The sequence below is a fragment of the Motacilla alba genome, chromosome 5 (genome assembly GCF_015832195.1).
Source record: "Motacilla alba alba isolate MOTALB_02 chromosome 5, Motacilla_alba_V1.0_pri, whole genome shotgun sequence".
NCBI lineage: Eukaryota > Metazoa > Chordata > Aves > Passeriformes > Motacillidae > Motacilla > Motacilla alba.
In genome coordinates, this window is record NC_052020.1 from 23,697,963 (window position 1) to 23,710,910 (window position 12,948).

At 41.7% G+C, this 12,948-nt stretch overlaps 1 protein-coding gene across 3 annotated transcripts in view; it reads left to right on the plus strand.

Annotated features, from left to right (window-relative positions):
- The window catches only part of AMBRA1 (autophagy and beclin 1 regulator 1), a 128,129-nt gene that overhangs the window by 63,383 nt on the left and 51,798 nt on the right, over nt 1-12,948 (plus strand). The gene's annotated exons all lie outside the window — the stretch shown is intronic.

Consider the following 12,948-nt stretch of genomic DNA (forward strand, 5'->3'; position numbering starts at 1 on the left):
ACTGAGCAGAGAAGCCAAACAGCACTTGTGCAGTAGCAAACACGGGCTCTAGTCAGGGTGAGAGCACTGAGTGAGTTCATATTAGCTTTTTAAATCTTTGCCTCAGAACTCAAATGCAGACCACAGGAGATTTTGTACACTAAAAAATATAATCAGAATCCAAAGGCGTACATCATATGTGTCTCTCCATGCCCTGTTTTTTTGTTTTGTTTTTTTTTTAATTAGTGCACCCATCACCTCTGGAATGTGGCTGAAGTGGGAATAGTCTCCAGTGTCTGCAGGAGCTCGAGGTGGTTTTGAACTAAGCAAGAGCTGCAATGTAGTGGTACTAAAGGAAGCTGTATTTTGCTTTCTTGAGCAGTAGGTTGACACACTCTCCTGTTGAGCTCAGTGTGGGCTCTAATCCAGAAACCCTGGCAGGCAGGAACTGTTATGTTTCTGAGAGTTCAAAATCAGCGAGAGCTGTGAGCCAGCCTCTGCAAATATAACAGCTCTGGACTCTGAGTTCCCTCATTGCCTGGCTTCTGAGTTCTACTCTTGCTCTGGGAACCAGATTTATATCTCTTCCCCTTACTTCAAGCACTGCCTGAAACAAGGTACAATTTCAGCTGTATCAATATGCTTCAACCCACTGGGTTTTGCAGCAGTAGGTGAGAAGGAGTAGATAGGTGTGGCTTATGGCCCATTAGATAACTCCAGGGCTGGCAGCAGAGTGTGCAAGTTGTAGTGATGGTCATAGTTTCTTCCTTGTCTCTTTTGACATCTTTGGGGTTGGTTAGAGTGGTAGTGAGTAGGTAGAAGCCATTCACAGAAGGCTAGGGAGGAGCAATCAAATAATCAAAAATGTTAGTATCTTTGCTAAGAAGAGTTAATGAGAATAGTTAGACTACTAGTCCTGAGTTTTGACCAGCAAGGGGGTCACTAGAAGTAGAGCAGACTCAGTAGTAGTTGAGATGGAAGATATGCTGGAGCGGAAAAAGAACAATGACTGCCCAGAGTTCATATACAGTTGGAGAGCTAGAGATGAGAAGGACATATGGGACAATGTCTTTTCTCATCCAAAGACATCCAAACTGTGATCCAGAGTCATTGAGAAATTTAGAGATGCAAGAAATTAATGCATATTTCTATAGTGAGAGGGAGGAGAAGAGCATGCACATGTTTGCTGACAAAATGGCTTTTGATACAAAAGAGGGAAAAATCATAGAGGCCAGTGGAGTTCTTAAAAGGACTAGGAAACATGCTTGTGTCTGTTATGGGAAGAATTGCAGGAGGTTAAGGGAAGGTTGAAAAGGTAGAGGAAGCAATGTCACTTGGTAATTTTCTTACAAGCAGCTGAGATTCTGCGCAGAGACAAATGGAAGCTGGAGGAGGGGAGGGTTTGAGGAATGAGTCAAAGGTAGCTGGGATTGCAGGCGTGGGCTTCAGTTAAGCTGGAGAAACACTTTGTCTTCTTTCAAACAATTGTTCGTATTAGCATTCATGGTGTGGGCATGCATGCACCCATCCATGTGATGTCTCCTGCTTGCTGCACACAGAAGCTGTTTGAGGATCTGTCTTTTGGTTCACCACAGACCAACCAAGTCAGATCTCAAGGCTTCTTCGAGGTGTCAGAGTAGAAAAGTGTAGTAGAGGGAATTGGTCTGGGGGCAGTTTTCATTAGTGTTGTCTTGCAATAGATGGAGGAATGGGTACTGGTATCACAGGTGGGTCAGGCTCAAAATCTGGTGGGGAGAGAAGGAGGCAGATACTCAACATGTACATATACATATACGTACATATCCCCATTATGAGGACACTGGAAAGTATAAAGGAAATCCAAAAGTACTTTGCCAGAGTGGAAGGAAAAGAAGGCACAGAAGAAACAAGGCTGAGGGAAGACAAATAACTGACAGTGCTTATGGACTGGAAACCATAGCAATGTGAAATAGAAGAGAAGGGCTGGAAGACATTAAGTTGTGATGGAGAGGGACTCAAAGTTTAGAGAAAGATCTCATAGGCCAAATGGAGTGAAGAGATTTACAAAGATTTTGAAAGGTAAGATGAGAAAGCATTTTGCTGAGGTCGTTGTTGGATTCTGTATGTGGAAGGTGTGTAAGTTATGCAAGGGGAATGTGTTTCTATATTTTCCTGGCCCAGCTTGGCCGATGAGGTTCCATAGAAAAAACTTATTCATTGATATCTGTGTGTCTATTGACACAAGAAACAAGGAAAGCTGAGGGCAAAGCCCTGTCACAACTTCTCTGCTTGCAAAGAAACTAGCTGTAAGTGGATGTCAGTCTCCCTGATCACTCCTGTGATTTTAGTGAGCTACTGCTTAACTTCTGCTGTCCTATGACTTGTGAGGCCTAATAAAATTGTCATTTGGAACTGTAATTTTACACTGAATCTCCAAGCCTGACTGGCTTGGAGAGTTAATCATCTTCTAGAATGTACCACTGCTGGTTCTTTGACCTGGTAGGAGCTGCACCTCTGATTGCTGCTGTGAGGTTTTGATCCTGGAACATTTCACCAGAGTTCCTTTTTAGTTTGTGACCCCCTACCCTCCAGTAGAGCCTTGCTTGCTCCAAATCTTGATTGTGTATAATTGAAAATTTTACTGTAAACCAGTAAATTGTCATTGCCCTATTTTCATCACATGAAATTTCCCTCCACTTTTGCTTGTAAATGCTGCATGGAGTAGCTGTGGTGGTTATTTTGTACAGCAGCTTCTTGGGGAAGTCTACTTTGGACCGTCTGGAAGCATTATGAGCTAATTCAAGATGGATTAAGGTCAAGTCTGCCCTAAAAAAGAAATAAAACCCATCTAAGTATCCATTCACTGTGCAGTGCAAGACCTTCAAGCTGAGTGTTTAAGTACTTCTGCTGCCTTAGTTTTTCTGGATGTGACTTTGAGTTTGCCTTTTAACACTTCATAAAAACAATGGAATACAGTGGTAGTCTCTTGGAGTTAGTTTTGTAATTGCAGTGGCTTGGACCTGTCTGTGATGAGCTGAGCTGTGGCACCAGTTTTACAGAAGTCACTGCAAGGTTATAAGTTTGGCCAAACTTCTTGGTGGAGTCCTGACTTCTGGGAGCCCTTATGCTGTGTCACTGTTCCAAATGTTGCATGGTTACTTCCATGTTGTTACACATGGTCTGTCAAGTTGTGGACTAACATGCTGTGTCAGTTCTGCTCTGCATACTCTGGGATCTGGGTCACCCCTTGAGCCTGAGTCTCTGCGCTGGCTTCAAACAAAGGTCCCTGCGCACGTGCTGGGGTGCCGCAACCTGCTTTGTGCGTTAAGGCTAGTGGCAATGAGTCTTGTTTCCATTGCTGTCTTGTTTCCATGTACATCATGCCAAGCCACCCTCAAAACTTCTTCTATGAGAAAGCGTTCAGAACATTGTGATAATGAAGTACTTTATTTGCTGTAGGTTTCTTTTATTTTGTTCTGTTTCAGTTGGAATAATGTGGTCTCCCTATTACATTCTTCCAGCCTGGGCTTCCTCCTTTCCATCTCACCATGCCTTAAATTTAATCTGCTTTCACATGAGTTAAACTACTGTTAGATTTTGCGCTTTCTCATCTTGCTCATTTTCTGTTTTCTTTTGGCTGTGTGTCTGTTCACTGCTCTACCCAGCTAACAGCAAGTCTGTCTGCTTACTTTCCAGTTCCTGTCCTGCCTTCTCTTCTTGCTCTTTAGATTGGCCATACTTTGTGATATGTCCTGCTCACAGGATATTATTCCTGTGAAAATCCACCATTGAGCATGTTTAGCTAGTGCTCTGTATTGTGCAGATTCAGTCTGTGTCACTAAACTGACACAGTGTTTTCATTACAAGTTGGGGTGCACGGGGCATATTTCAGCAGTCCTGAAATATGTTTAAGGATAGTAATAACTTCTGCAAGTCTTCCATTCCCTGGCAAGTACAAACCTTTGAATACGTTTTTGTGCTTGGCACTTCTATTAATACTATGTACTGCTATTTCCACAATGAAAAGTGGCTCCAGTGTGAAAGCTTGTTGTTGTACTGATACACAGTTAAACCTGCAGAATTCAAACCATTCCAGGGAACATACTGCTTCTTGAATTAGTGAAAGTTTGTATTTTTGCAATGTGGTGGTTGATAAGGCTTGCAGGTGCTCTACAAAGACATTGCTGAGGTTTTCTCTCAACTGCAGATGGGTGTTTTGGTGTAAGACACGCACATTCCAAGTTGTGCTAAGCACACATTCTTGCAGTAAGAGCTGCAGAGGCGGTAGCAGGAATTTGGCTTGCTGATTTGTTTGGATTAATAGGATTTCATGTAGTTAAAATGCACACTCACAATAGAGAAGGCTTTTCTGTGGAAAGCAGTTCGACTTGTTATTTTTGTGTCTATTCTACATCTGTCTGTTGGTGTAGCTATATTGGTTAGATGGGAATGCTGTTACAACATTATTTGAGCCTCTTAAGAAGAGGAATAACTTAGTGTGAGCTAAAACTGTGGCCACACTAACAAAGTATGGAATTGGTAGATAAAGTATAACCTGAGTGGAATATGGGCTAGAGGTGGCAAGGGTCTTGGCATACAGCCTCCGTAACAAGAAATTGCAAGACCTCTCAGTTATCTTAAACTATATACAACAGTTTTGGCAACACTGGAGAAGTCTGATACATGTTAACATCTGTGTTAGATGAGTGAACTTCAGTACACCTCATAGACAGTGTGATGTGGCAACTGTGGAGGGGCCAAGCATTAGCCTTGGGTGGTAAGGATATTCTGGTGAGGTGGCAGCAACCCTCTGAAGCAGTTTTTTGTGGGTACACTGGAAATATTCCTCTGAATGTAAGCACTGCTGAGCTAGAAAGGTAACTTCTTCAATGGCTGTTGGCAGCAAAAATGTCTTAACACCGTACTGATTCAGTTTCTCGGTGCCTCTGTTACTGGCTGAGACACTGCTAATGGAAAGGGCAACTGTGTGGGTGTGCCAGTGGACCTTACAAAGTTTTTCTTTGGTAAGAGAGCTGATGTTGGGATATAAACAGGCAAATGACCCTTAAAAGCCAGACATTTTGCTTTTTTCTTTGACATACAGCAGCAGTATTTGAAGACTGCCCACCCTGAGTCTGGTCACACACTAAGCTCAGGTGTGCTCTTGTGCTGGGAGGGCCATTTAGGCAGGAGAGGGTAAGTCTTGGAAGGCAAGTCCCCCTTTCTGGTATAGCTACTTGTGCAAGTTTGTCCTTGTGTTCTTCAGAAATGTGACAAAGTGAGATGGAAGCTCTGGAAACCGGAGAACTTGAGAGTCTGGTGCCTGCTCACAGCTGCTTGGTGGAAGGATGCCCCCTTTGTCTGTCTTTGCGAGACTCTCCATCTGCAGCAATTAGGATTAGCGGGCACATTTCATGCTCTGAAAAGTCAGAAAAGGAAAGAAGAAGGAGTTTTACAAAAGGAAATGCCTGCCAGGCACAGATTCTACTCTGGTTTTATGCAGGGAATAAACACAGATGTGAAGGTTAAAAAGCAGACTTCCAAAAGCATTTAATGATGGGCTTGGTAATGGTGCAAGGGACTTAGTGCTGGGAGAGAGCAGAGGCATCACGAGTTGCAGAGTAAGCAGAGGGAGGAACCCCAGACACACAGACCACACATTAGCTATTGAGACCTTCCTAGTTCACATTACCAGGGATTTCGCTGAATTCTGGCAGGAGAGCTATGGCATTTTGATTTGGAGAGTCACCTACTATTTCTGGAAATTGACAAGGAAGCAGGAGTGTGAACATGCCTGCATGTGTGGGTTCAGAGGTGAAGGAAGTGAATACGCATTTCTTTAGAGACTGCAGCGTTCAGCTCTCTTCTGCCTTTTCATCTATCTGCGTGTCTTGGACTCATTCATTGCTGTCCCCACCCCTCCCTTCATTAATTTGCAAAACGCTTTGTCCTTTGCAGAATCAGTTGCTTTGGAGCAGATTTCAAATGTATTATCTTGCTGCTTTTTTAGTAGATTGATGTGGACCTCCAGATGCAGAAATGCCTGTAAGCCAAATTGTTGTTTCTCCTCACACTGACAAGATAAAGATTGTCTTTATTTCCCCAGTATTTTCCAGTTAGTAGATTTCAGACTCCCCCTGGGCAGTAGCTTGATGGCTGTACAGCTGATTTCTTAAGTATCAGAGAATTTTGTAATAGAAATCATGAAGAAAGTGTAAATCCCTTTCTCCAACCATTTACTCATTGTTTTATGCTAGGGGTTCTTAAATGCATACAGACAAATCGTATAAAAGACTGCAAGTATGCAGAAAAGGTCAAACCAAAACATTAGTTAAATGAAATGCAGATCGGAATATATTTTTAGTGCTTGAATCTTTTCCCTAAAAGGCTATACTGGAGGAAACATGTTTTACTGCCTGAATCATATGGTAGTGTGAGGCATGCTTTTAACACATGCCGCTATCGCATGGAAATAAAGAAGGGATCTCAAAACAAGTTTAGCAGCTCCAGCAGTTTGCTGATAGGAAGACTCCGGCTTTGACTACCCTTCCCAGCAAGGGGCCTATATGGAAAAAAAGAGAGCTTGTTTGACCACCCACTTCCCAAACAGCTTGCAAATTGTTTCAGCCAAGGGTAACAGGTGTTTCTTTGCTATCCATAACGTTTTCCTGCTGAACTCTTTCAATGCCGCAGCATCACAATTTGCTGAGAGATTTCTTTTGACTTTTGGACCCATGACATTTTTTACTTGAGGGCTTCATAGAGCACCTGTATCTCTTTACTTGCCATTTCAGTACTGCATCCAGCATCAGAATTCCAGGAGTTTCATGATGGCCCCTAAACAATTGGTGTTTTGCTCCTTTAAATGTGTATGTGTGCCTGCTGTTACATGGTGTAAAGCAATAGCATAGTGGAGCCTTCCCGGGGAACTTCCCATCCACTGCAAGTAAAAGCATCATAAATGACTAATGAGAACACAAATAGCTGAACCTAAACAGTCCTTGTTCATAAAGATTTTCTTATAAAGAAGAAAGTAGCATTTAACATCTTTATTTGAGGTGTACAGATGTAAGAGCATCACTGAGACTTAGAGCTCTGCTTGTTTTGCAAGTAGGATTTTCGGTTCTCTGCTGAATTGTACTTACTACCCTGCAAGAATGAACTTGCAAACTGTGCATAAGCTAAATAATTATGTATCATTAACAACATACAACTGTTACTTTGTTTCTTGCTGAAACCAACATCTCACTCTTCTCATTCATCCATCTCCTTTCTAGCACTAGGGTGATGTGTAAGTAATACTCCGGCCTGCCCATGATTCAGATGGTATTTCTCTCTGTTTTGTTGTGTTTGGTTTTTTTTTTTTTTTTTCCTTTTTTTTTTTCTTTTATGGCATGAGAGATTATGAATCTTGCAGATACAGTTTAAATCCTGTCAGTCTTTTATTGTGGCTGTGCTGTACTTGAGGTGCTGATTGGTAGAGATGTGGGAGGTAGAAGGAAGGAATTCTGTGTATTCCTCACAGATTGTTTGGGGTTTTTTCTGTTCAGTGGTGCATACCTGATATTGGATGGTTGGAGAAAGTTCTTGTCAGCTGGGAGACTTAGGCCACGATCTGTTGCTACCAGAAGCTGAGAGGCTTGATGTAGCTACAGCAAGGAAATGAATCTGCTTGTTCTTTATTGGTCACCCTGAGTAGGATGAGACCACCCTAAACGGAGACATTTGCTTGCTCCAATGTGTATATGCAAAGGCTGTAATAAGATAACTTGTTTTTCTCAAAGTACAGAATTTTCCTCATCCTATTCTGTGCAAATATTATTGGCTCAACTTTTGTTCTTTGAGGAAACTGTCCGTGCTGTTGCTAATCAGATTTTCCAATTTTTATGTATAGCAGGGTGACATGAGCAGGAATCTCTATAGTGAACAGCAACAGAGTGTGAATTCTCTTAAGGAAAAGAATTACCAGCTTGCTTGATGAGATGCAAACAATACAGATAAGAAGGGATGCATTTGAAAAGGATCTTAATGTCTTCTAGTTTCCCTGAGGGAAAACTGGACTGTACCATCAAAGACAAATACTTACTAGACACATTTCTCTATTAACTGTTAGATGATCAGACAAATAAAATATAGGAAGGTAAGACATCTAGGAGCCATCATGACACTACTGGAAGTGGAGGCTTTTTGCCAGGCATCTGTTCTTTTATTGTTTGGGCTTGTTGCAAATTAACTGATTTCCTTTTGAAGTCTAAAACTTGTGGCTGAAAAATTCCTATATGATGTTTGCATTGTTCTCAATGTAAGTGGACCCCTTGGGCACTTGACTGGCTCCTATTAGGATGGTCATCTTCACTTACCTACAGCTGAGCCCTGCTCCAATTCCCATAGCTGATAGGTCTGTGGAGCTCAGCATGCTAAGCCTTGCCCCTTTTGAAAGGAAATTTTGCAGTGGGAATGAACATGAATGGGAAATTACATTTCTTCTTATTTTATATATCTGGAATAAAGAAAAAATAATAGCCTTTTGAAGATTCAGCCTTCAGAGAGCATAGACCTCTTAGAGGCTTTCTCAGTTAATGTTGAATCTAAGGTCCTTTCAGTGCTTAGCGTATGCTGAACTACTTTTAGTAGCATATTGTGCATCCATTCATGAAAATATTTTTGCCTGTTTCCTATTTACAGCTTGCTTGTACATTGAAGAACAAGCAAAAGAAATGGTTGAAAATACCAGGTTGCTCTGCATACCGTTTCTACAGCATTAGCCCAGTTTGAGATAGTTAGCTCATCCACTTCAAAGGCTGTTCCTTCGAGGTAGCCTGGAACAGAGATTTGCTGGGACTTGTTAAATTCACATTCAGAATTTAATATATTTACTGTCTTCAAAGGTGGTCCCCCAAACTAGACAGTCCCATAAAATACTTGAGGGTTGGAAATGTATGAGAACCTGTTGCATCTCTGCTAGGCTTTAGTAATCATTTTGCCTGAATTCAAATTGTTTCAGAACTGGTTGAGAGAATCTGGTGTATTCTTGGAGCAGAGAGTCTTATCCTTGGTTTGTCAAATAGATTTGTTCTGTGTTTTGGACATCCTGGAGCCTGGATTGTAGTAAATCTAGAATAAGTAAATGTAAACCCCATAAGTTCTGGCAGATCCTTTCTACAAGTGTAGATTAACCCAGTACCAGCTACAGTTGCATATGGTTTCATAAAGAGGTAATTACTTTTCAAAGGTACTCATGCTTTGAGATTCGAGTACTAATCCAGGGGGGATTTTATACTAGGCACTAATCATTCCTTCAGACTGAGTCACAAATTAGCTAAGGGGTTTCTCCAGCTTCCTCAAGCTTATCTGTAAGCATCATAATAAGTTTTTCTCTTATTACGAGGGGACCTGCCAGACACTAACAAATTAAGGGTAAAGGATCTAGCCTAGAAAAAAATTTGAACTCTGGTTTCTGTTAAATACATGGTAAAGAAATGCCCATACTGTGTAGATGTTTCATGTTCCCAAAACATGTACCCCAAAGCCTGTGTAGCTCTAGAGTTTTAGTTGTTCTTCTGAAAGTTTGATAGTAGTAGTCTGAAGTTAGCCTGCTTTTCACTGAGGGAGTGCTGGAGTGCCAAGGCAACTGGTTTTGCACCCCTTTCTTCCCTTTCAGTCTGAACTCAGACATTGGCTTGCATGGCTTGATTCATAAATGAGCAATAGTTGACTGGCAAAGGTTCATTTCTCCATATGCCAAGGTACGTTGGATCCTCTGAGGAGGTTGAGACTGATGGATAAATATCTGTCACGAGTAGGTGGCCTATAAGAAAAGATTTGAGGATTTTTTTATTTAAGTCTTTGTTAAGACTTTCTTCCCCCCCAACTCTTAAAACTCTTTTGTCATGTGCTGAGTGGAGGTGGATGGAGTTCAGGGTGGTGGAGGGAAAAAGGGGGGCTGCTGAAAGCATTTATCTTCATTTCTGCCATCATCCAGTGTTTATTACGCAGTGATAGACAGACGCAGGAAAGCTGCCAATCAAACCTACATTCACTGCATTTCAATTGGCCCTTGCTTTGGATTTCAGCATTTTGAAATCTACATCATCTCTGCAGAAAAAGGTCATTCTGTTCGTGAGGATGACAAGCCCAAGACCCTTGGGTACCCACTGCAGTCACTTGTGATCCCATCAAACAGTGGAAGACCCAGGAATCAGGACTGTCAGGTGCTTGGTTAGAACAGTTCCTTGTAAGAGCTGATCTCTTGCTGGCCAAATTTAAGAAGCTATAGTGTGTTGTTCGCCTCTAGGTTACATGTGCGTGACAAGTAACAGCACCTTCTCCTCTCATCCAGACTGAAACCCTGACTGGGCAAAGCCAGCTGAATGAGTTCTCATGCTGCACGGTGAACAAAAGCTCTCTAGTGAGGATTTTAACTTTCCTGAGTCTTCCAGCTGTGGTCTAAAATGTTTCCCATAAGCCAAAGAGGACAAAAAGGTTAGGATAGCATATTTGTGTGCTAGGGGGTATTTTCCTCCCTTAATTCATTGTCTGAAATGTTTACATGCTTTTAATCATCTTTACTGTAGGACAGTGCATGCGTGCATGTGGGAGGCATCTGGCAGGACTTGTGATACAAATGTTATTCTGCTTTGTTATATGTATATAGATATAATTTCGTAATTGCACTCCTCAATTACATAATTAGTATAAGTAGAGATAATTACTTAATAAAATATGTAGATCATGGATTTCTGATTAGTGTTAGTTACACTGGTTTGAAGCCTTCAAGAAATGAACCAAATTTTTCTGAACATGACCTTTCACATTAAGAACTGTGTTGCCTGGGTTCTAATCTTTTTGGTTAAGGTATCTGTTACCTGAAGCATTAGCACTACTCAATAGCTTGTGCTGGCTGTGAAGTTTGTGTGGGGCTGTCCTGTAGATGGGGCAGTACTGCTTTTTTCCATTGTTAATTTCCCTGCATATGATGTGACTGCCTTTGGAGGTGAAGAGGATGCAAGGCTCAAATGAACACCATAACTTGAAGGCTAGTTATGGTGTTCATTTAAACCTTGCATCCTCTTCACCTTACAGGGAAAGGGACACAAAGATGAGAAGTTTTACCAGAAAAAAATCAAATCTGCTTGCCAGCTGCTTTTTATGGTACTTTTAGCAGTAGGTGCAGCAATTGTATGAGCCAGATTAATTTACTGTTTGTGGAGCAATTAGTGATTTTGCTAAGCTTCTCTGATGTAGAGGGAGAGCATGATTGGTGTAGGTGTAAGGTATATGGATAAGGTATATTCTTCTCCATTTTATATATTGCTTGTTTGTTACACCTATGAAGATTGTTCTCATTACAAAACAGATGATGTAACTTTGTAACGGTCATCTGTGATAAGATCAATATTCTGGAATTATGTGCCCTCAGTAGAACTTCTGTTGCCTGTCTTCAGAGTGTTTTCCTTGCCTGACTCAGTCCTATAAGGCAGCTGCTACCTTGCTTGTGATGTGAGTTACTGTTTCCCTGCATGAAGTCCCGCTGCTTCATATTTGTAGGGCACCTGTTTTCCCTTCCTGAGGGCTGAAGGCAAGACAGCAGAAGAGCTGCCTTTGTGTACCAAAACCAGGCTTGCAGTGAGAAGACTTTTAACGATGAAGCAACATAAAATTTAATTGTCCTATTTCTGGTTGCTGAGTGTAATTACATTAATTCATTGAATCTGCTTTCTCCAGTGCATATCTTCTCTTTAGAGGATCCCTTTGTTTTGAGGGATATAGCAAACAAGGCCTTGGGCATATGTTACAGCAATGAAGATGTTTTTAATTCTGCTCTCCAAGTGATCCATGCATGTCTGACAGAGGCAGGTACAGAGATGGAGCAGATGTACAATGGAGGCTGGTTGATTGCTGGAGGCCTGACAGAGTTGAGTGCACAGTCTAAAGCTGTCTGCTTGGAAGTCTTGTTCTTGGTATATTTCTGAGCTTTCCCTAGAAGCAAAAATCAGGACTCAAGCAGCTTTCTTGGTGTATTTATTTATCAGCACCCGTTTAGAATTTGCTTACTTACTTTGCCCTGCCCACCTTGTTTTGTTGTTTTTTTTTGCTGAGAAAGTAAAAAACCTGTTGCTGTGTTTGTGTATTCAGGCATTTTGGGTTTCTTTCTTTCTTTTCCCATGCCTGAGTGGTCTTTTAGAATTTGATAAGAAAAGTAACTATCCAGCCACCCTATTCTCTCCATCTTCCTCCACACCAGTTTAACTTACTAGCAGTTAGCAAGCTCTTAACTCTGCACAGGTATCTGACAGAGTTGTCAAAGTGATGTCTCTTCTATTACTGCTGCTGCGGCAGCAAAGTCCTGAGCCAACCCTTCCAGGAGAGTGAAGGCACTGACTTTGCTGTGTCCTTCCCACTGGAGTGGGGAGATGCTGAAATCCAGACTGCGTAGACACTGGAGGCTTTGCTTTTAGTCATTTGTGCTTGAGAGTGATCTAGCTTTGCTCTCCCTTACCAAATTCTTTTATGCTGAATTTCTCTGGTTGCCAGGATGTGCATGTAGGGCATGGGCCTTAGAGACTGCAAATATCATGGCATTTTTGACTGTAGTACTACCATGGATGAACTGTCTCTTGTATCTGTTAGTCTCCCTGGGAATCCCATTTGATGCATCTCAGCCTTCTCAAACGTGTGCTGACTTGAGTAACCAGTGGCTGATCTTTTGTGCTGGGAAATACAGGTTCATTATGATAGTTTCTGAAGAATTATTAGCTTAGCCTTCTGATTTTAGGCTGCTGCCCAAATCCTTGGGCAGTTAGCAAGGGTCATGGTGTTTGCCTGAAGTCAGAGCAGCCCTTGCCTGCTGTAGGCTCGGCCATACAAAGAAGCAAAGGGCCAGCTCCTATGTTTTCCGGGTTCATATTTTCTTACAACCCTTACCGTGTGACAAATGCTGTAAGAAACCTGTATCTTCTGAGTGAAATTTACAATAGGGCAATGATTATG